The sequence below is a fragment of the Cetorhinus maximus genome, chromosome 18 (assembly GCF_964194155.1).
Source record: "Cetorhinus maximus chromosome 18, sCetMax3.hap1.1, whole genome shotgun sequence".
Taxonomy (NCBI): domain Eukaryota; kingdom Metazoa; phylum Chordata; class Chondrichthyes; order Lamniformes; family Cetorhinidae; genus Cetorhinus; species Cetorhinus maximus.
The window spans coordinates 63184013-63206177 of NC_135896.1; the positions used below are offsets into that span (position 1 = coordinate 63184013).

The 22165-nt window shown below is 46.3% G+C and overlaps 1 protein-coding gene across 21 annotated transcripts in view; it reads left to right on the forward strand.

The window, feature by feature from the left end:
• The window catches only part of mipol1 (mirror-image polydactyly 1), a 379557-nt gene that overhangs the window by 306625 nt on the left and 50767 nt on the right, over window positions 1-22165 (forward strand). For 2 of the 21 annotated variants that reach the window (XR_013579490.1, XR_013579491.1), the window contains one exon: window positions 17487-17551. The exons of the other annotated variants lie outside the window; for them this stretch is intronic. The gene's annotated coding sequence lies outside the window, so the exon portion shown is untranslated. The remainder of the gene's footprint in view (window positions 1-17486; window positions 17552-22165) is intronic. 21 annotated transcript variants of the gene reach the window in all.

Sequence of the window (22165 nt, forward strand, 5' to 3'; positions counted from 1 at the left end):
TCTCTCACTCTGTCTCAGTCACACACGCTCACCCTCTCTGTGTCAGATGCATATATATGCTCACCCTCTCTCACTCTCTCAGTCTCAGAAACACACGCACTCACCCTCTCTCTCAGCCTCAGACACACACACACTCGCCCTCTCTCACTTTCTCAGTCTCAGACATACATACACACGCTCACCCTCTCTCTCTCTCTCAGTCTCAGTCTCAGATGCACACACGCTCATCCTCTCTCACTCTTTCAGTCTCACACACACACGCTCACCCTTCCTCTCTCCCAGACACACACATGCTCACCCTCCCTCTCAGACAGTTACCCACCCTCCCTCTTTCACGCACCCTCCCTCTTTCACGCACCCTCCCTCTTTCACGCACCCTCCCTCTTTCACGCACCCTCCCTCTTTCACGCACCCTCCCTCTTTCACGCACCCTCCCTCTTTCACGCACCCTCCCTCTTTCACGCACCCTCCCTCTTTCACGCACCCTCCCTCTTTCACGCACCCTCCCTCTTTCACGCACCCTCCCTCTTTCACGCACCCTCCCTCTTTCACGCACCCTCCCTCTTTCACGCACCCTCCCTCTTTCACGCACCCTCCCTCTTTCACGCACCCTCCCTCATTCACGCACCCTCCCTCATTCACCTACCCTCCCTCACCCTCCTCACACCCTCCGTCACTCACTCACCCAGCCACCCACCCTCACTGACCCACCCGCCCATCCTCACTGACCCACCCGCCCATCCTCACTTACTCACTCACCCATCCTCACACTCACTTACTTTCTCTCATCAAATCAGCTGCGGGGTGGTGGAGGTGCGATGAAAGTGAAAGAGAGGCCTGGAGTGAGGTCTGAGACCTAGCAGCATCCGAATGCGGGTGCCTGCCGAGAGGAGCACTGAGAGCCAGTTGAATGGGAGGAGGAACCAGGGGAACGTGACTGGAGCTGGGAGACCGTGGCTGGAGCCAGGGAACCTAGGGAAAACTTGGGGCAAGTGGTCGGAGCCGCGTCAAGGCACTGTAAGGTGAGGGAGAAAGCATGGTGAGCAGAGGCCCCGTGCACTCCAGAGCTGCCAGTGTTCGCTGTTCCTCCAATCACAGCCTGAACCTATCAGCAGCAAACATGGAAGAGAACCAGGCTGTGATTGGAGGAGCAGTCCCCTGCAAACTCACTGAACCTGCCCTACCAGCATTTTCAACAAACACTTCAGGGGGCCACATGGAGGGGTTTCACTGGGAAGAAGTGATTTGACTTAAGGAGCACTGGCACCAGTACTGTTGAAAGAGGGAGCTGTTCAGTTGGGCTGGGCTCCACTTGGAAAATCTCAATGCAATCAAGCAGAGTCAACATGGTTTTGTGAAAGGTAAATCATGTTTGACTAATTTATTGGAATTCTTAGGGGAAGTAACAAGCAACGTGGATAAAGAGGAACCTGTGGATGTGCTGTACTTGCCAGAATGCCAGAAGGCATTTGACAAGGTGCCACATCAAAGGTTACTATGCAAAATTAGAGGTCGTGGTATAGGTGGTAACATAATAGCATGGATAAAGGATTGGTTAGTTATCAGGAAGCAGAGAGTCGGGATAAATGGGTCATTTTTGAGTTGGCAAGTTGTGATCTTTGTGGAGTGCCACAGGGATCAGTGCTGGGACCTCAATTATTTACAATTTATATCAATGACTTGGATGAAGGGATCGAATATGTCCGCAAAGGAACATAGATAGGTTGAGTGAGTGGACAAAAATTTGGCAGATGGGGTATAATGTGGGAAAATGTAAAGTTGTCCACTTTGGCAGGAAGAATAGAAAAGCAGCATATTATTTAAATGGAAAAAGATTGCAGAGCTCTGAGGCCCTGGTACATGGATCAGGAAAAGTTAGTATACAGCTACAGCAAGTGATTAGGAAGGCAAATTAAATGTTGTCATTTATTGCAAGGGGACTGGAATATAAAAGTAAGGATGTTTTGCTACAGCTGTACGGAGTGTTGGAAAGACCACATCTAGTGTACTGCGTACAGTTTTGGTCCCCTTAGTTAAGAAAGGATATAAATACATTAGAAGCAGTTCAGAGAAGGTTCAGTCGACTGAGACCTGGGATGAGAGGTGGGGGAAAGGTACTCTAATGAGGAAAGATTGGACAGGCTGGCCCTATATCCAATGGAATTTAGAAGATTGAGAGATGATTTTATTGAAGATCCTGAGGGAAATTGACAGGGTAGATGCTGAAATGATGTTCCCCCTGTGGGACAGGCTAGAACTAGGGGACACGGTTTAAAAATAAGGGGTCTCCTATTTAAGACGGAGATGAGAAGAAATTTTTTCATTCAGAGGTTTGGGATTCTTTGGAACTCTCTTTCCCAGAGAGCGGTGGAGGCAGGGTCAATGAATATTTTTAAATTAGAGAGATCCTTGACTAACAAGAGAGTCAAAGGTTATTGAAGGTGGACGGAATATGGAGTTGAGGCCACAACCAGATCAGCCCTGATCTTATTGAATGGCGGAGCAGACTCAAGGAGCCGAATGGCTTACTCTTGCTCCTAATTCGTATGTTTGCATGAGTATTCTATCACACTCCAAACTTCTGCCTTGTAGACGGTGGACAGACTTTGGGGAGTCAAGAGGTGAGTTATTCGTTGTAGAATTTCTCCTTTGCACTATATGGCTGGTCCAGCTCAGTTTCTGGTCAATGGTAACCCCCAGGTTGTTGATAGTGGGGGATTCGGCGATGATAATGCCATTGAATGTCATGGGGGGAGATGGTTAGATTCTCTCTTGTTGGATATGGTCATTGCCTGGCACTTGTGTGGCAAGAATGTTACTTGCCACTTGTCAGCCCAAGTTGGATATTGTCCAGGTCTTGCTGCATTTGGACATGGGCTGCTTCAGTATCTGAGTGCTGAACATTGTGCAATCATCAGCGAACATACCCTCTTCCGGTTTTATTAATGCATTAACCTTTCTATAATCTGTGGAGAATCTGGTTGACCCGTTTAGGCACTAACACAATTGGAGAACTCCAACTGCTTTGACTAAGCTCAATTAGGTGATTTTCTAACAAGTATTGAATTTCTGTCTTCGCCTGAGCTTGTTTCTCTGGATGTTGTTTTATAGGAGTGGATTCTCCTACATCCACATCCTGTATGGCTAAGGTTGTACATCCTGGTTTTGTCCCTACAGATCCCTTTAAATTCTGTAAGTAACTTCAGTAGATCTTCTCATTGTCCTGACTCTAGTTATGAAAATATGGTGTCTAACTGTCCTAATATTTCAGTATTAGCTAACTAGATAGTAGGAGGTTCAATTTGGAAACTAAGTCTCCTTCTGCCTCACTCTCACTGTCTCTTCTGTCCTCCACTGTGCTTACTATTTTACGTACCTGCTTCTTATCCTCATCTCTGCAATGGTATTATTTCAACATATTGATATGACACAGCCGATTCTTTTTCCTACGATCTGGGGTGTTCATCAAATAATTTACTTTATCAACCCTCTTAATTATCTTGGATGGACCACTGAACTGTGCTTTCAGAGGTAAAGGCAATAACACTAACACTTCATCCCCTGATTGTAATGTTGAGGTTACAGCTTGTTTATCTGCCCATTTCTTCAACTTTGTTTGAGAAACTTTAAGATGTTCTTGAGCCACTTTGCAGGCTCCCATGAGCCATTCCTGGAGCACGAACACAAAAGGCGGAATTTACCATGTCCATTGGCGGCAGGTGTGTTTGGTGGACAATATGGCGAGAAGGCCAAAAATCGGTTTCGTGATGTTGTGAAACCAGTTTGCAATCGTCCACTCTGCCCATCAATGGCGGGTCTTGTTTCCTGCCATCGGACATCAGGAACTTCATTGTAATACATCTGCATATCATTATAAGCCCAGCTCGTCGGAATCATCCCTCCACGCTGGATCATCTGATGTATCATGCCGACATGTTTCACAACAGCATTTGTAAGGTGTGCACCTGGCGAGCTGCACATTGAGGGGAACTTGGAGATGAGCACACAGTACTGTTGCGCAGCGCTCGTGAGGGTCACCTGTTGGACTTCAAGGTTGAGGCAGGTGCCGCACATCAGGTGAGGGCACAGGCAAGTCGCTTTTTCCTGGCTGGCTGACAGTGTAGTACCGGGACAAGGGCTGCCCTGATGTTGAGGTGAGTTTGAGGAAGGGGGGGAAAGGGCTGCACTGCAGCTGAGGTGACTTGGGAGGATGGGCAAGGGTTCTGCTGCAGTTGAGGCAACTTGGGCGGGGAGGAGAGGTCAAGGGCTGCACTGCGGTTGATGGTAATGCACAAGGACATGCGGGATGGAGAGGAGGGAAGCAGCCACGCATTAGGGAAATCTTGTATTAAGTGACCATTCCTCAACAGCTGAGACTGTTCAGATGCAGCCATGTTGGCATGCTTGGAGTTGAGCCTCTAGCTTATCTGCCCACTCAAGCAATGCAGAGGCATGAAAGTGCCACCTAGTGCTCCAGAGCTTTTCACCCCTCAGGCACAGCCTGCAAACTAATGAGCACCTAAGTGACTGCAGAACAATTGGCCAACTGGGCAAGTTGTAAAACCTCCTTGCTAAAGCTGGTCGTGGAGCAGTCACTGGTGGAGGTGCTCACTGCCCCTTGCAATGTCATCATTCATGTTTGGACCATGGTTCAAGCTAACAGTGCAGCCTTGCAGTGTGGATTAGGAGAATGCCTGCGCCTGAGCTGAGAGCACAGCATGCAGTCCAGTGGGTGAAGCTGCTGCCTATCAGTCAGGTGAAGTGGGGTGGAGTTGGGTGGGGTCACGGGCAACCATGCAGCACACTAAACTCTGGCCATCCAAGTGGTGGCCAGCACTCTCTGGGATCCATTAAGTGGCCTTCAGACTTAACCAAGAGAGGTTCTTACAACACTCAAGCTAACCCACACATTTCTCTCTTTCATCTTCAGGAGGAGTACATCAGGATTATGGAGCCTGGTGACCTAGCTGTGTGCCTCATGGCTTACATAGAGCGGGGGGAGGGGGGGTGTTGGTGGTGGGGGTGTGGGCATGGGCCCGGTGGGGTTGGGGGAGGTGGTGTTGGCTGGAGCGTGTGGGCGAGGGTTGCTGGTGGGAGAGTGTGGGCAGAAGGGTGTTTGTGGTCAGTCTCCTGTTGGAATCTGTCCCTCAGTGAATATCAGACCTGCAGGAGGAGATGGGTTACAATCTTATTACAGAGAGACTGGTGACTCACAGATAAACCACTTCCCTAACCCCTGAATGTTAACAGCGCTCTCTCACAGCGGCCCTGACGCTGAAACACGCAGTTTGTGCGATAGGTCTTAATGATTTAATGAGGAGAAGTTAATTATAACTCCTGTGGGCAGCACTAATTGTGCAGGGTAGAGAAGAGATTGACAAAGACACCTTGCTGCGCAGAAGGAGGAGCAGCACTCTCAGGTAGAAGGGGCGTCTGGGGCTCCTGCACTCGCTGGTGATGAGCCACGGCGAGCCGTCACTGGTCAGCACCTAGCTAGACCCAGGGTCTACAGACGCCACATTTCATGCCTGCAGATGACCGCGAATCAATGTCGCCAAAGACTGTACATGTTTAGGGAACTGTTCGGTCACATCTGCCACCTGCTGCAGGATTTGGCACCAGAGGTACATGGAAGGCATCCATTGCTCGTGGATGTGAAAGTGACCACAGCGCTAAACTTTTACGCCAGTGGCTCCTTTCGGGCTCCACAGGTGACTTATGTGGGATATCGCAAGCCTCCACTCACAAATGTATCCCTGAGGTCACAGAAGCTATCTTCACGAAGGCACACAACTTTGTGCATTTCTCCCAGGACCAGGAAAGCCAGGATGCAAGGGTGCGGGGACTTGCCCAGACCTCAGGTTTTCTACAGGTGTGGGGTGCCAATGACTGCACTCACATGGCACTAAGATCTCCATGGCAACAAGCGGTCAACTATGTCAACTACAAGGGCTTTCACTCACTGAATGTGTAGCTGGTGTGCAAACACCATAAATGCATCCTGCAGGTGTGCGCACGGTTTCCAGGGAGTGTCCACGACTCCTACGTTCTCAGTCAGCCTCAGATCTCTAATGTCTTCCAGGGTCCACAGAGGCTGCAGGGTTGGCTCCTTGGGGACAAGGGCTACCCACAGAGGACGTGGCTGATGACACCCATGTGGTGGCCTCAGACTGCAGCAGAGCAAAGGTACAACAAGGCTTATGCTGCAACTTGCACTTTGGTGGAGCAAACCATCAGGATGCTTAAAATGAGGCTCCGGTGCCTGGACCGGCCTGATGGAGCCCTGCAATATAGTCCACAGAGGGTGTCACACATCATCATCGCCTACTGCGCCCTTTGCAACCTGGCGCTGCAACCGGGAGAGGAGCTGGCTGAGGAGGAGATGGAGCAGCTGGACGTCTCCTCCAATGAGGAGGACGTCAATGGGGATGAGAGTGAGCAGGTCCTCAAAGATGGCGATGAGGCCATCTGACTGGCCAAACGAATCAGGCACGCTCGGAGGACCTGATAGCAGCTAGATTTGTGAAGGGTGATGACAACATGCAGTGAGGAGACACCGTAAGATACTCACATTGCACCTGTGAACATTTGACTCCAGTCTGGCTGATGGCAGCGTATCCTCTGTGATAAACCTCCTGTCATGGAGATGCAGCGGAGGCCTAATAGTTGCTTGATTCCAGGAGGATGATGATGACATGCAGTGAGGACACTCCATAGATCTTCGTACAGCCTCTGTGAATGTCTGACTCCTGTCTGGCTGATGGCGGTTCGCTTGCACTTTGTGATCAGGGTCATGGAGATGCAACCATGAAACTTTAAATACACCTGATTCTATGTCAGCCTTCAGCACCTGTACCCTTCAGGAGCACAGCATCACCGGTCACAGATGCTGACGAGATGAGGGGCCAGTCCCACCTCAAAGGTGCTGAGAGCACAGAGAGAATGACAGAAATCTGTGGTGCCTGCACAAGACATTCTGACAGCAATGCCAAGCACCATCGAGGTGGAGGCATCAGTGATGTGTTCAGGGAGTGAGAGGACAGGCCATCACTTTGGTCCGAAGGTTATACACTGCACAGGGAAGAGGCCCTGGACTGAGACACCTGCCTTTATCTTGTGCAGGAACCGAGGTTTCACGTCTGAGTGACACGAGCACTGCTCACAAGAACAAGGAGCCATAGGCAGGGAGATTTTCTTGGGAGTTTATTTACAATAATGAACATTATGTACAAGTGATTAACACCCATGCCTAGGGTGTGCAACTTTGTTTTGTAACCAAAAAGGGTTACACCTTCTTGATTGGAAATAGGTGTGTGAAGTTGCTGCAAATCCATAAGATGTAGTAGCAGAAGTAGGCCATTTAGCCCATTGAGTCTGCTCTGCCATTCAATGAGATCATGGCTGATGTGATAATCCTCACCTCCACTTTCCTACCTTTTCCCCATAACCCTTGATTCCCTTACTGATTAAAAATCTGTCTATCTCTGCCTTGAATATACTTAACGACCCAGCCTCTACAGCCCTCTATGGTAAAGAATTCCACAGATTCACTGCCTTCTGAGAGAAGAAATTCCTCCTCATCTCTGTTTTAAATGGGTGCCCCATTACTCTGAGATTATGCCCTCTGGTCCTAGACTCTCCCACAAGAGGAAACAACCTCTCAGCATCTACCCTGTCAAGCCCCCCCTAAGAATCTTATATGTTTCAAAAAGGATGCCTCTCATTCTTCTAAACTCCAATGAGTATAGGCCCAACCTACTCAACCTCTCCTCATAAGAAAATCCCTCCATACCCAGAATCAACTTAGTGAACCTTCTCTGGACTGCCTCCAATGCCAGTATATCTTTCCTTAGCTAAGGGGATCAAAATTGTTCACAGTATTCTAGGTGTGGTCTAACTAGTGCCTTGTATAGTTTTAGCAAGACTTCCCTATTTTTAAACTCCATCCCCTCTGAAATAAAGGCCAACATTCCATTTGCCTTTCCTATTACCTGTTGAACTTGTATGTTAGCTTTTTGTGATTCATGCACAAGGACTCCCAAATCCCTCTGTACTGCAGCCTTCTGCAGTCTTTCACCATTTAAATAAAATTCAGCTCCTCTATTCTTCCTGCCAAAATGCATAACTTCACATTTTCCCACATTATATTCCATCTGCCAAGTTTTTGCCCACTCATTTAACCTGTCTATATCCCTTTGTAGACTCATTGTGTCATCCCCACCACTTGCCTTCCTACCTATTTTTGTGTCATCCACAAACTCGGCGATAGTACATTCGCTTCCCTCATCCAAGTCATTAATATAAATAGTAAATAATTGAGGCCCCAACACTGATCCCTGTGGCACTCCATTAGTTACAGGTTGCCATCCTGGAAATGCCCCCCTTATCCCAACTCTCTGTCTTCTATTAGTTAGCCAATCCTCTATCCATGCTAATACACTACCCCCAACACCATGGGCTCTTATCTTATTAAGTAGCCTAATGTGCAGTACCTTATCGAACGCCTTTTGGGAATCCAAATATATTAAATCTACTGGTTCCCCTTTATCTATCCTGCTTGTTACCTCCTCAAAGAATTCTAATAAATTTGTTAGGCATGATTTCCGCTTCATGAAGCCATGCTGACTCTGCTTGATTACATTATGCATTTCTAAATGCTCTGCTATTACATCCTGCCTGAGCTGCTGCTGCTGCTACTGGAGTGGGTGTTGCTGGAGCTGGAAGGAGCCAGGAGTTGCTGCTGTTGCAGCTTTTCTCTAACAGCTTTGGATTCTGTCTGTCGTGAGACTCTACAGACCTGTTACTTTTATGATTATTGCTGCACATTCCAGAAGGCAACCTCCAGGTAGAATCTGCTGCTGCTTCTATTAGGGCTGCAGGGGCCTGGAGCCTGCAAGGCCTGAAGTCTAGTAAGGCCTAAGGAGTTGGGGGAGAGAGAGAGAACAGTGCTGCAAGACAGGAGGCAAGGACATTTAATTACAAACACCAGAGTTGGGTGCCTGAACTCTTGTTTGGTAAAGGCCGGACGAGGCACTCTAACAGTGACCAACCCGTTTTAACGAGGCACTGTAACAGTGACAAACCCGTTCAACAAGGCTGAAGAGGTGTCATGTGCTTTGTAGGGGGAGGAGAAGGAAACAACTTGAGAGACTTGGGGAGGAGGAGTCCCCCGCCCCCATCTTCCTCCCTCCCTTCGTGCTCAAGTCCAGGTCGCCCTTGCTGCCTGGTGAACAAGGGAAGAAGGTTTACACCGGCTTCTGTATGCCAGGCAGTGCCAGCTGCCTGATGAAGTTATCATTGCCCTCCCCACACATCCCCCCCCCCCCCCCCCCCACCTCCACCTCCACAAGAAGAACATTGGGCCTGCACCACCCTACCCCACCTAGAGACACCCACACCCCCTGCAGCCTCTATTCTCTCCCTCCTGTCTCAGGATGTTAACTGCGCAGGAGGAGACCATTTGGCCCATTGTGTCTGCACCGGCTCTCCAAATGAGCATTATGACCTAGTGCCATTGCCCTGCCTTTTCCCCGTACCCTTGCACATTGTTTCTATTCAAATAATCATCTAATGTCCTTTTGAATGCCTCGATTGAACCTGCGTCCACCACACTTCCAGGCAGCGCATTCCAGACCCAAACCACTCATGTGAAAAAGTTTTTTCTCACGCCACACTTGCTTCTTTTGCAAAGCACTTTTTTGCCCTCTCGTTCTTGATCCTTTTACGAGTGGGAACAGCTTTGCCCTATCCACTCTGTCCAGCCCCTTCATGATTTTGAACATCTCTATCAAATCTCCTCTTAGCCTTCTTCTCTCCAAGGTGAACAGTCCCGACCTCTCCAATCCTCATAGCTGAAGTTTCTCATCCCTGGAACTGTTCTTGTAAACCTCTTCTACACTTTCTCCAATGTGTTCACATCCTTCCTATAATATGGTGCCCAGAATTGTACACAATATTCCAGCTGAGGTCTAACAAGTGCCTTGTATAAATACAGCATAACCTCCATGCTCTTGTACTCTATGCCCCTATTAATAAAGCCCAGAATACCATATGCTTTATTAACTGCTCTCTCCACCTGTCCTGCCACCTTCAATGATCTATGCGCATATACACCCAAGTCTTTCTGCTCCTGCACCTCTCCAAAATTTCACCCTTTATTTTATATTGTCTGTCCATGTTCTTCCTGCCAAAATGCATCATCTCACACTTCTCCACGTTGAACTTCTTCTGCCACTTATCTGCCCACCACCAACTTGCCTATGTCCTCTTGAAGTTCCACACCGTCCTCCTTGCAGTTCTCAACACTCCCAAGCTTCATATCATCCGCAAACTTTGAAATTGTCCCCTACACACCAAGATCTAGATCATTAATATATATTCCTGTCCTTTTCCCTCTCTCTCCCCTCCCATCCCCTCCCTATTTTGCCATTAGGGAGAAGCGACAAGATCCTTTTTCCACCCTCCCCCTCGTGGAATACTGGAATCAAAATTAAAAAGAGCTCAGGATGGGTGCAGCTCATCCCCAAGGCTGCTGCAGAATCATCAGTGACTGGGCCCTTTGGGGTGACTGTGGAGGTGGCGGGGCCACCCAAGATGATGTACATGGGAATAGCTGCTTCCCTGGCCTCCGCTGCACCCACGGCCCCGTCACCATTCTGCCTCCTAACCAGAGCCCTGGGGGGTTAAGAGCTGCATTCACCCTGAAATAACTATGGCAACATGCATAAAGGCTTTGGTTGGGGTTGTTGGCTCCTCGGCCATCGTTGCACCCCAACACCTCCCCCCCGCCACCACCCCACCTCCCCGCCACCACCTCATCTGCTCCCCTGCAAGGGGGAGTGACGCTAGCGGCTAATGTCACCTCTGCTGCCGGCTGGTGGTTTCCCACCTAAACCCCAGAGGGATTCGGCCCTCTGTTCTAAAAACTTTTCTTTGATTAATTTCAGAGGACCTCTTACTATATGTCCATAAATTAACTCGAGGGCTAAAACCAGTAGATTCATTTAGTGAATCTCGGGTTGCAAATGGAAGAAAGTCCAGTCCCTTGTACCAATCATGGGGATATTCATGACAATATGCTTTAATCATTGTTTTGAGAGTTTGATGGTACCTCTCTAAAGCTCCCTGTGTCTGTGGATGGTATGCTGTGGACTTTAATTGTTCTATACCCAAACTACGCATCATGTTTTGAAAAATTTTAGACATAAAATTGGAACCCTGATCCGAATGGATCCATATCGACTACAAAATTGGGTTAATTTCTCTACAACTACTTTAGCTGTAATTGTTCTGAAAGGGATGGCTTCTAGAAATCGAGCTGTCATATCCATAATATTAAGGATACACTGGTGTCCAGCTTTTGTTTTTGGTAATGGTCCAACAGTCTGCCTAACACCCTTCTAAATGGTTCCTCAAAAACCGGTATGGGAATTAAGGGTGCTGCTTTGATTGTAGGTTGTGGTTTCCCCACTATCTGGCATATTTTACAAAACTGCACCGTGTCCTTGTGAAGACCTGACCAGTCAAAATGTTGGTTTATCCACACTTGAGTTTTCTGTATCCCTACATGTCCGGTTATAGGAATGTCATGTGCTCTCCGTAATATCAGTGGTACCTCTACCTGATGAACAACCGTCCACTTTTGGATTACCTAAGTCTTTAAAGAAAGTTTCAGTTAACTAAATATCTGTCTGTGGTATCACTTTGATTTCCAATGATGGACTTTGCTTAGCCATTTCTCAGGTCATCACACACAAAGGAAAAATTCCTGAAACCTTTTCCTCCTAACTGCTCTGTCTCTTTAACCTCACTTGGGCTTTCCGTAATTATGGGAGAAGCTACTACCTTCGCTCCAGCCAAATAATTTCCAAAATAACTCCATCTATGGGTAACTTCTGAACAACCCCTAGTGTCACTGTCCCAGACATTATGTCACACTCCAAGTGCACCCGGTACAAAGGTACAGGTATATACTCCCCGCCAATACCATTTATTAAAACTTTGGCTTTTAATGCGCTCTCTGGTGGAAAAGTTATGCCTTTCCCCAGCAAAAGTGTTTGAGTGGCTTCTGCATCTCTTAATGTAATTATAGGTTTAGCTGTCTCGTTTGAGGGATAAGGGGTTACTTTTCCTCTCAATAAGAATTCTTTATAACTCTCATTTATCTTATTCACATCGCCTGAACTCACAGCAGTGTTCACACTTGGTTTCATAGCTGTAGTTAATGCTACAATTTGATCTGTTGTATTTTCAGTCAGGGCTCCTTTCCCTGAATCACCTTTACGTACCGCAATAAGTCCCATGGATTTCCTGCACAACTTCCAGCAATCTACATGGGCATGTCCCATCTTGTTACAATGGAAACACTTAGACCTTCGAATATCACTTCCACCCTCAGCACCTTCCTTTCCGGCCTGGAGGAGGAATTCCTGGATCATTTCCAGCTGTCCCTTTTCTTCTCTGGCTACTTGCCCTCTTTCACCTTCCCTTTCTTTTATCTTCCCACCTTCCATCCCTTCCATCCTTCTTGGGATTGTGGGGATGATGGAAAAAAGGTTTAGTTTTATGGACCAGTTCATAATCGTCAGTCATCTCTGCTGCCTGTGTAGCTGTTGCAACCCTCTGGTCTTCAACATGGGTTCTATCTAATGGAAGAAGTGAATTTTTAAATTCTTCCAGGAGAATTATTTCCCTAAGAGCTTCATACATTGTCTCTACCTTTAATGCCCATATCCAACGGTCAAAATTACTTTGCTTTACCCTCTCAAATTCAATAAAGATCTGCCCAGGCTTTTTCCTTATGTTATGAAATTTCTGCCTGTATACCTCAGGGACTAACTCATATGCACTAAGAATAGCCATTTTTACTACATCATCATCCACAGAAAGCTCTTCTGAAAGTGCTGCATAAACTTTATGAGCTCTACCCACCAACCTACTCTGTAGGAGCAATGTCCAGACTTCTTTTGGCCATTTTATTTGCTGAGCTGCCTTCTCAAACAAAATAAAGAATGCCTCTACATCCCTTTCCTCAAAATTTGGGAGAGCTTGTACAAATTTAAATATCTCCCCACTGGGCTTTGGGTTGGAGGTGGTTTTTATCGTCATCAGAATCTTCCTCAGCATCTGAGGCCTCCTTTTTAAAATTCTAGCCTTTTAAGCTGATATTCCCTTTTTCGTCCCTTTGCCTCTCTTTCTTTATCCTTCTCCCTTTCTTCCCTTGCTAACTTCTCTCTCTGGAGGTTAAGTTTTTATATTTCCAATTCCCTTTCCCTTTTCTTTTTCTTTTGCCTCCAGCCTTTTCAATTCCAAAACTCTTTCTTTTGCCTCCAATTCAAGTGTTTTCATTTGCAACTGAATCTTAGCCAATTCAATTGATTCAGCCCCGGAGAATGTGGCCTCTCTGGTATCCCTTCCAATTTCAAATGCTGCATTATTACCTCAACTATGTTCGTTTTCCTTGCCCCGACAGTTAATTCTAACTCCAACTTATCCCCCCCCGCCCCAACCCAATTCCGTTAGCTGAGCTTCGGTTACTTTTTGTAAACCAGTCAGGGATAAATCTTCCATCTTTAGGCAAGTCTTAGCAACTTCCAAAGCAATTTTGGTGTACTAATGTATAAGAAACCTGGTCTCTGACCTCTTAACCTTCCAATTATTCTTGTTCCACATCCGGTATGTAAGTACAGCAAGTAATTAGGAAAGCTAATAGAATGTTATCATTTATTGCAAGGGGAATTGAATACAAAAGTAGGGAGGTTATGCTTCAGTTGTACAGGGCACTAGTGAGACCATGTTTAGAGTACTGTGTACAGTATTGGTAACCTTATTTACGGAAGGATGTAAATGCGTTGGAAGCAGTTCAGAGAAGGTTTACCAGACTAATACCTGGAATGGGTGGGTTGTCTTATGAGGAAAGGTTGGACAGATTAGGCTTGTATCTGGATTTTAGAAGAGTAAAAGGTGACTTGATTGAAACATATAAGATCCTGAGGGGTCTTGACAGGGTGGATGTAGAGAGGATGTTTTCTCTTGTGGAAAAATCTAGAACTAGGGGTCACTGTTTTAAAATAAGGGGTCGCCCATTTAAAACAGAGATGAAGCAAAACGTTTTCATTCAGATGGTCGTGAGCCTTTGGAACTCTCTTCCTGAAAAGGTGGTAGAAGCAGAGTCTTTGAATATTTTTAAGGCAGAAGTGGATAGATCCTTGGTAAGCAAGGGGGTGATAGGTCATAGGGAATAGGTGGGATGCAGATTTCCGGTTACTATCAGATCAACCATGATCTTATTAAATGGCGGAGCAGGCTCAAGGGGCTGAATGGCCTACTCCTTGTTCATATGTTTGTATGTATCATGCGTTGACTGCATTTTAGATCCCGCAAGAGCCCCCAATTTATGTTACGACTGAGGTAGGAGGAATGCACAGTTTCTCTAGCCCCACTACTCCACAGATCACACCATTAATTTAAAAGTTTAATTCACTCACCAAAATTATCATTTATTTACCTTCGTTACTGTTAGACCTAGAACAAAAGGGACTTTAACCTGGCTCCTTTCAATAAATTCAGAATGATTTATTTATTATAAACAAAACTCCTGTCTTAAAAAAAAACAAGTTGCTAGAACTGATTAACACGCAATTGTACTCTGGAAGTATAACTATCTATCCCTTTTAAAAATACCCCAGCCCGCGTGTGCACACGCACGTACACAAACAAACAAAGGACAAGCAGTTAGAATCTCTCTGGAGAGATGGGCTTTAGAGGATAGGTGTTATAAAAATCAAGGATAAAGTTGGCAGGGACTCAACACTGTTGATCAGGAGCTCCCTGATGTGAAGGCGGGCCACTGGTCCCAGTAGACGTCTGGATGCTCTCACCAACGGAGCTTCACTGTGGCAGAAAATATAGCCAGGTCAATCCCTCTTCTCAGCCTCTCAGGTTTCCAAAGGACAGACAAACTCCACTGAGCTGAGGATTCTTAGTTGGATACTGCCAACAACTTTATTTCAGGCAAGGCAAGACAAGAAGGTGAGCTGGGCAGCCTTTTTAGTTTCTCAGTTCAGTCCCAACTGAACTCAAAAGCATAAGTCCAAAATTTAATGCTCATCCCCGTAATGTAATTTCCAGTAACTCACTAGCTTTTTGCCTTTAAACCAGTTTTTTTTTCATCAGTTAAAGTAAATGCAATGTAAACAAGCGCACAGCTCTTCCCCCTCAAGTACCATTCTGATCAGGTGATTTCTTGGAAAAGGCATTCTTGTTGACAGTTCCAAGGTGAACTTGTGACCTTTTTTAAAAAAAACTCCAGGTCAGCATCCAGAAGTTCAAATAATGCAATGACCTTCCAAGTTTTAAAAGAAAAACTCAATTCATGAAGATATGGTTTTCGCAATAAGTACTATTGCTGGAATGTTGTCAGGATCCATAGGGCAGAATTTTTCAGGCACACACCCGACATGCCCAAGTGTAAAATAGTGCACAATGATGTCGGGTGAGCGTCCCAACATCATCGTGCACTTTGCGATATTTTGGTCGGCGGGCGCGCACTAAACTTGGAAGCGCGCCCGCCAACAATTATGAGGGCTATTAAGCCCATTAATGGCGCAATTAATTGGGATTTTTCCCTACCTGTCCAACGTTATGGTTTGCGGGCAGGCAAATCGGCCAGGCGGCCTTTGCATTTTTCAGGAAATCTCATCCAAGGACGAGATGAGGTTTCCATCATTAAAAAAAAAATCTATGCACGGAAGTTTATAACGCCTATGTTCAGGTGACTGCTTGTCTTGTAAGAACATTTTTTAACCGGATTTAAAAATCTTTATTTGATACTTTTGCAATTTACAGTTCCCTGAGGCAACTTTGCCTTCAGGGAACTTTTTGTGAGCGCTCCCCTGTGCCCACGCTGACTTCAGCGCTGGCTCTCCTTCTGACCATATCAGGGCGCGCCTTTACTTGGCCCGCCAGTGTGAAATCGCAGCCGGGGGCCCAGTCACGGGCGGCGGGCCGTTTCCAAGCTGCTCCCATGCCCACCCACCGAACTCAAAATTCTGCCCATAGCCTTTGCAGTATCCAGTGCCTTCAGCTGTTTCTTGATATCACATGGAGTGAATCAAATTGGCTGAGGACTGGCATCTGTAATGCAGGGGACCTCAAAAGGAGGCCAAGATGGATCATACACTCATCACTTCTGGCTAAAGACGGTTGCCTTCTCTTCAGCCTTCTCTTTGCACTGATGTGCTGGGCTCCCCCATTATAGAGTATGGGGATATTTGTGGAGCCTCCTTCTACTGTTAGTTGTTCAATTATCCATCACCATTTATGACTTGATGTGGCAGGACTGCAGAGCTTTGACCTGATCCGTTGGTTGTGGGATCGCTTAAATCTGTTTATTGCATGCTGCTTCTGCTCTTTAGTACGTAAAGAGTCCTATGTTGTAGCTACACCAGGTTGATACTTCACTTTTCAGTACACCTGGTGCCGCTCCTGCTATGCCCTCCTGCATTCTTAATTGAAACACAGTTAAGTCCCCCGACTTGATGATAAAGGTAGAGTGGGGGATATGCTGGACCATGAGGTTACATACGCCAATGCACTATGGGCCATCAGAGCAGCCCCACTGATGTCCACTTTTGAATTGCCAGATCTGTTCAAAATCTTTCCCATTTAGCACAGTGGTAGTGCCACGCAACACAGTGGAGGATATCCTCAGTGAGCACTGGACTTTGTCTCGACAAAGACTATGTGGTGGTCATTCCTACCAATACTGTCATGGACAGATGTATCTGCAATAGGTAGATTGGTGAGGACAAGGCCGCGTAGGTTTTCCCTCTTGTTGGCTCCCTCACCGCCTGCTGCAGACCCAGTCTAGCAGCAATGGCCATTAGAACTCAGCCAGCTCGGTCAGTCGTGGTGCTACTGAGCCACTCTTGGTGATGGACATTGAAGTCCGCTACCCAGAGTACATTCTGTACCCTTGCCACCCTCAGTGCTGCTTCCAAGTGTGTCCAGCATGGAGATTGATTCATCAGCTGAGGTAGGGGGTTGCGGCTGGTAGGTGGTAACCAATAGGAGGTTTCCTTGCCCATGTTTGACCTGATGCCATGAGACTTCATGGGGTCGGGGAATCAATATTGAGAACTCCCAGGGCAACTCTTTCCCGACTGTATACCACTCTGCCACCATCTCTGGTGGGTCTGTCCTGTCAGTAGGACAGGATATCCACAGGAATGGTGATGGTGGTGTCTGGGACATTGTCTGTAAGGTATGATCCATGAGTATGATCAAGTCAGGCTCTTGCTTGACTAGTCTGTGAGATGCTCTCCCAATTTTGGCACAAGCCCCCAGATGTTAGGAAGGTCATCAGGGCTAGATGTGCTGTTGTTGTTTCCAGTGTCTAGGTGGATGCCAGGTGTTCCATACGGTTTAATTCCTTTTGGACTTTGTAGTGGTTTCATACAATTAAGTGGCTTCCTATGCCATTTCAGAGAGCATTTTAGAGTCAACTATATTGTGGTGGGTCTGGAATCACATGTAAGCGAGGCCAGACCAGGTAAGGACAGCAAATGTCCTTCCCTAAAGGACATTAGTGAACCAGATGAGTTTTTACAACTGACAATGGTTTCATGATCACTATAACTGAGACAAGTTTTTAATTCCAGATTCATTAATTGAATTTAAATTCCACCAGCTGCCATGGTGGGATTTGAACCCATGTCCTCAGGGCATTAGCCTGGGCCTCTGGATTACTAGTCTAGTGACATTATCACAACATCACCGCCTCCCCCACTTTTTTGGTAGTAGGAATAGGAAAGCAGAATTTTTTTTTAAAGGTAGGAAACTTCTATATGTTGTTGTTCCAAGAGACATGGCTCTACTCACACAAGGAACACAGAAAGCTGGTATGCATGTACAGCAATCAATTAGAAAGTCAAATGGCATGCTGGCCTTTATTGCAAGGGGATTGAAGTAGAAGATAAGGAAGTCTTACTGCAATTATATAGGGCTTTGATGAGACCTAACCTGGAGGACTATGCATAATTTTGCACAAACTTGCATTGGAGGTAGTATAGCAAAAGTTTAATAGATTGGTTGTTGGAATGAGAAGATTGTCCTGTGATAAGAGGCTGAGTAAATCGGACATATACTCTCCGGTTTTTAGAAGAATGAGAGGTGATCTCATTGGAACCTACAATATTTTGAAGGGATTTCACAGGACAGGTACTGAGAGGTTGCTTCTCCTGGCTGGTGAATTTAGAACACATGGTCTCAAGGTAAGGGGTTGATCAATTAAGCTAAAGATGAGAAGAAAATGCATCACTCAGGGTTGTGAATGTTTGGAATTGTCTACCCCAGAGGGCTGTGGATACTCCATTGTTGAGTATATTCAAGGCTGAGATAGACGAATTTTTAGTCTCTTAGGAATTTTTTTCTTATTTGTTCATGGATTGTGGGCATCGCTGGCTAGGCCAGCATTTATTGCCCATCCCTAATTGCCCTTGAGAAGCAGGTGGTATGCTGCCTTCTTGAACTGCTGCAGTCCATGTGTTGTAGGAACACCGACAGTGCTGTTAGGTAGTTCCAGATTTATGAACCAGCGACAATGAAGGAACAATGATATAGTTCCAAGTCAGGATGGCGTGTCACTTGAGGGCAACTTGCAGGTGGTAGTGTTCCCATGTATCTGCTGCTCTTGTCCTTCTAGGTGGTAGAAGTCGCGGATTTGGAAGGTTTGCCGAAGGACCCTTGGTGAGTTGCTGCAGTGCATCTTGTAGATGGCACACCCTGTTGCCACTGTGCATCGGCATTGAAGGGAGTGAATGCTGAAGGTGGTGGATGGGGTGCCAATAAAGTGGGCTGCTTTGTCCTGGATGGTGTCGAGCTTCTTGAGTGTTGTTAGAGATGCACTCATCCAGGCAAGTGGAGAATATTCCATCACACTCCTGATTTGTGCCTTGTAGATGGTGGATGGGCTTTGGAGGAGATGAGTTACTCCTTGTAGAATTCCCAGCCTCTGACCTGCTCTTGCAGCCACAGTATTTATATAGCTGGTGCAGTTCAGTTTCTGGTCAATGGCAACCCCAAGGATGTTGACAGTGGGGGATTCATTGAATATCATGGGGAGATGGTTAGATTCTCTCTTATTGGAAATGGTCATTGCCTGGCACTGTGTTGCGTGAATGTTATTTGCCACTTATCAGCCCAAGCATGAATATTGCTTGGGTCTTGCTGCATATGGACAGGGACTGCTTCAGTATCTGAGGAGTTGCAAATGGTGCTGAACATTGTGCAATCATCTGCGAACATCCCCACTTCTGACCTTATAATGGAAGGAAGGTCATTGATGAAACAGCTGAAGATGGTTGGGCATAGGACACAACCCTGGGGAGCTCCTGCAGCAATGTCCCAGAACTGAGATAATTGACCTTCAACAATCACAGCCATCTTCCTTTGTGCTGGGTATGACTCCAAACAGAATCAAGGAGTAGAAGAAACAGACGGGAAAGTGGAGTTAAGACGGAAGATCAGCCATGATCATGTTTGGCTCGAGGAGCCATATGGTCTACTCCACCTGTTTCTTACGTTCATAGTCATAGAGTTTTACTGTATGGAAAGAGGCCCTTTGGCCCATTGTGTCATCAATCCCCTATCTATGCTAATCCCATTTTCCAGCACTTGGCCCGTAGCCTTGTATGCTATGGCATTTAAATGTTCATCTAAGTACTTCTTAAATGTTGTGAGGGTTCCCAACTCTACCACCCTTTCAGGCAGTGAGTTCCAGATACTCCCTACTCTCGGGAAAATTTTTTTCCTCAAATCCCCTCTAAATCTCCTGCCCCTCACCTTAAATTTATGCCCCCTGGTTATTGACCCCTCCACTAAGGGGAAAAGTTTCTTCCTATCTGCCCTGTCTATGTTCCCTCTCAGCCTTCTCTGCTCTAAGGGAAACAACCCCAGCCTATCCAGTCTCTCTTCATAGCTGAAATGCTCCAGCCCAGGAAACATACTGGTGAATCTCCTCTGCACCCTCTCCAGTGCAGTCACATCCTTCCTATAGTGTGGTGACCAGAACTGCACACACTACTCCAGATATGGACTAACTAACACTTTATACAGCTCCATCATAGCCTCCCTGCTCTTGTATTCAATGCCTCGACTAATAAAGGCAAGTATCCCATATACCTTCTTAACCACCTTATCTACCTGTCCTGCTTCCTTCAAGGATCAATGGACATGCACACCAAGGTCCCCCTGATCCTCTGTACTTCCTAAGGTCCTACCATTCATTGTGTATAGACTTGCCTTGTTAGTCCTCCCAAAATGCATCACCTCACACTTTTCAGGATTAAATTCCATTTGCCACTGTTCTGCCCATCTGACCATCGCACCTATATCATCCTGTAGTCTAAGGCTCTCATCCTCGCTATTTACCACACCAGCAATTTTCGTGTCATCTGCGAACTTACTGATCATACCTCCTACATACATGTCTAAATCATTAATGTACACTACAAACAGCAAGGGACCAGCACCAAATGCCATGGTATGCCACTGAACACAGGCTTCCAGTCACAAAAACAACCTTTGACCATCACCCTCTGCCTCCTGCCACTAAGCCAATTTTGGATCTAATTTGCCAAATTGCCCTGGATCCCATGGGCTCTTACCTTCTTGACCAGTCTCCCATGGGGGACTTTGTCAAAAGCCTTACTGAAGTCCATGTAGACTACATCAACTGCACTACTTCCTATGTAGAACATCATCATAACCTTACCCCCAACTCCTCATCCCCTTCCCACGGCACCTTCCCATGCAATCCAGAAGGTGCAACACCTGTCCCTTTACCTTCTACCTCCTTACCATCCAAGGCCCCGAACACTCCTTTCAGGTGAAGCAGCACTTCACTTGCACCTCCTTCAATTTGGTCTACTGTATTCACTGCTCCCAATGTGGTCTCCTCTATACTGGGGAGACTAAACGCAGACTAGTCGACCGCTTTGCAGGACACCTTCACTCAGTCCGTAAGCAAAGCTTGGCCTACTGCAATGTTCCAGTGAAGCCCAGTGCAACCTGTTGGAACAGCACCTCATCTATCAATTAGGCACCTTACAGCCTTCTGGACTTAACATTGAGTTCAACAACTTCAGACCATGAACTCTCTCCTCCGTCTTGACCCATTTTTTAATCCAATTTTTATTTATTTTTAAAATTTTATTTTATTCTTTTATTTATTTGTTTGTTCATTTTTTAATCCTTTTTTCCCAAACACTCCCTCCCCCTGCAGGGCCATCTGTCACTTGTCTTTATGCTTTGTTTTCACAGAGTGCTAACCCTTGTTCTGCTATTAGCACCCTCTGCTATCTTACCTTTATGCCACTATCAGCACCTTCTTTACTCTTTACCACTACCATTAGCACTCCCTTTTTCTTGTGTCCATGACATCTTTGGCAATCTCTCCTTAGCTGTCACCTTTTGCTGACCTTCTACCTTGTTCCACTCTGTCTCTCTCTCCACAGCTGCTGCCAGACCTGCTGAGTTTTTCCAGCATTTTCTGTTTTTATTTCAGATTTCCAGCATCCGCAGAATTTTGCTTTTATAACAACAACCTAGTCCTTTTTTCTTACATGACCATCTTGTGCTTCTATGGGTCAACAACAAGCACCTTCCTGTATCACTCTAAGCTGCATTGCTAACTAAACATGAAATAAGTGCACTTTCTATTATAAAGTCTACATTAAAGTGCAAAGCGAACGCAAGCCAAATACCATTTCATAACTTTACTTCCCCTGGGTGGTGCAAATGCTTTTCTTCCACTATTACTGTCTACATCTTTTGGAGTTCTTTTCCTGAGCAACCTGGTGTTATTTCATATGTTCTATTTGCATGGTTTTTTGAGGGAGATATCCAGAGGTCTGACATGAAAAATGCTCGTATCAGGTATATCAGCTCTAGCTTCCACCATTCCACTAGGCCTTGTCTGTGTGTTGCCACTAATCATTGGAACAGATGGTCCAAGTTTAGCTATTAGACTCTGAAATCTGTGAGAGAAATTAGCACGCATTGTGGCTATCATGGCCTGGAAGTCAGTACAAAGGTATTCCGTATGTCACCAGCGCTATAATCTGGTATGGTAAGAGCATCAGGACACAATGTGATACCTTAGCTA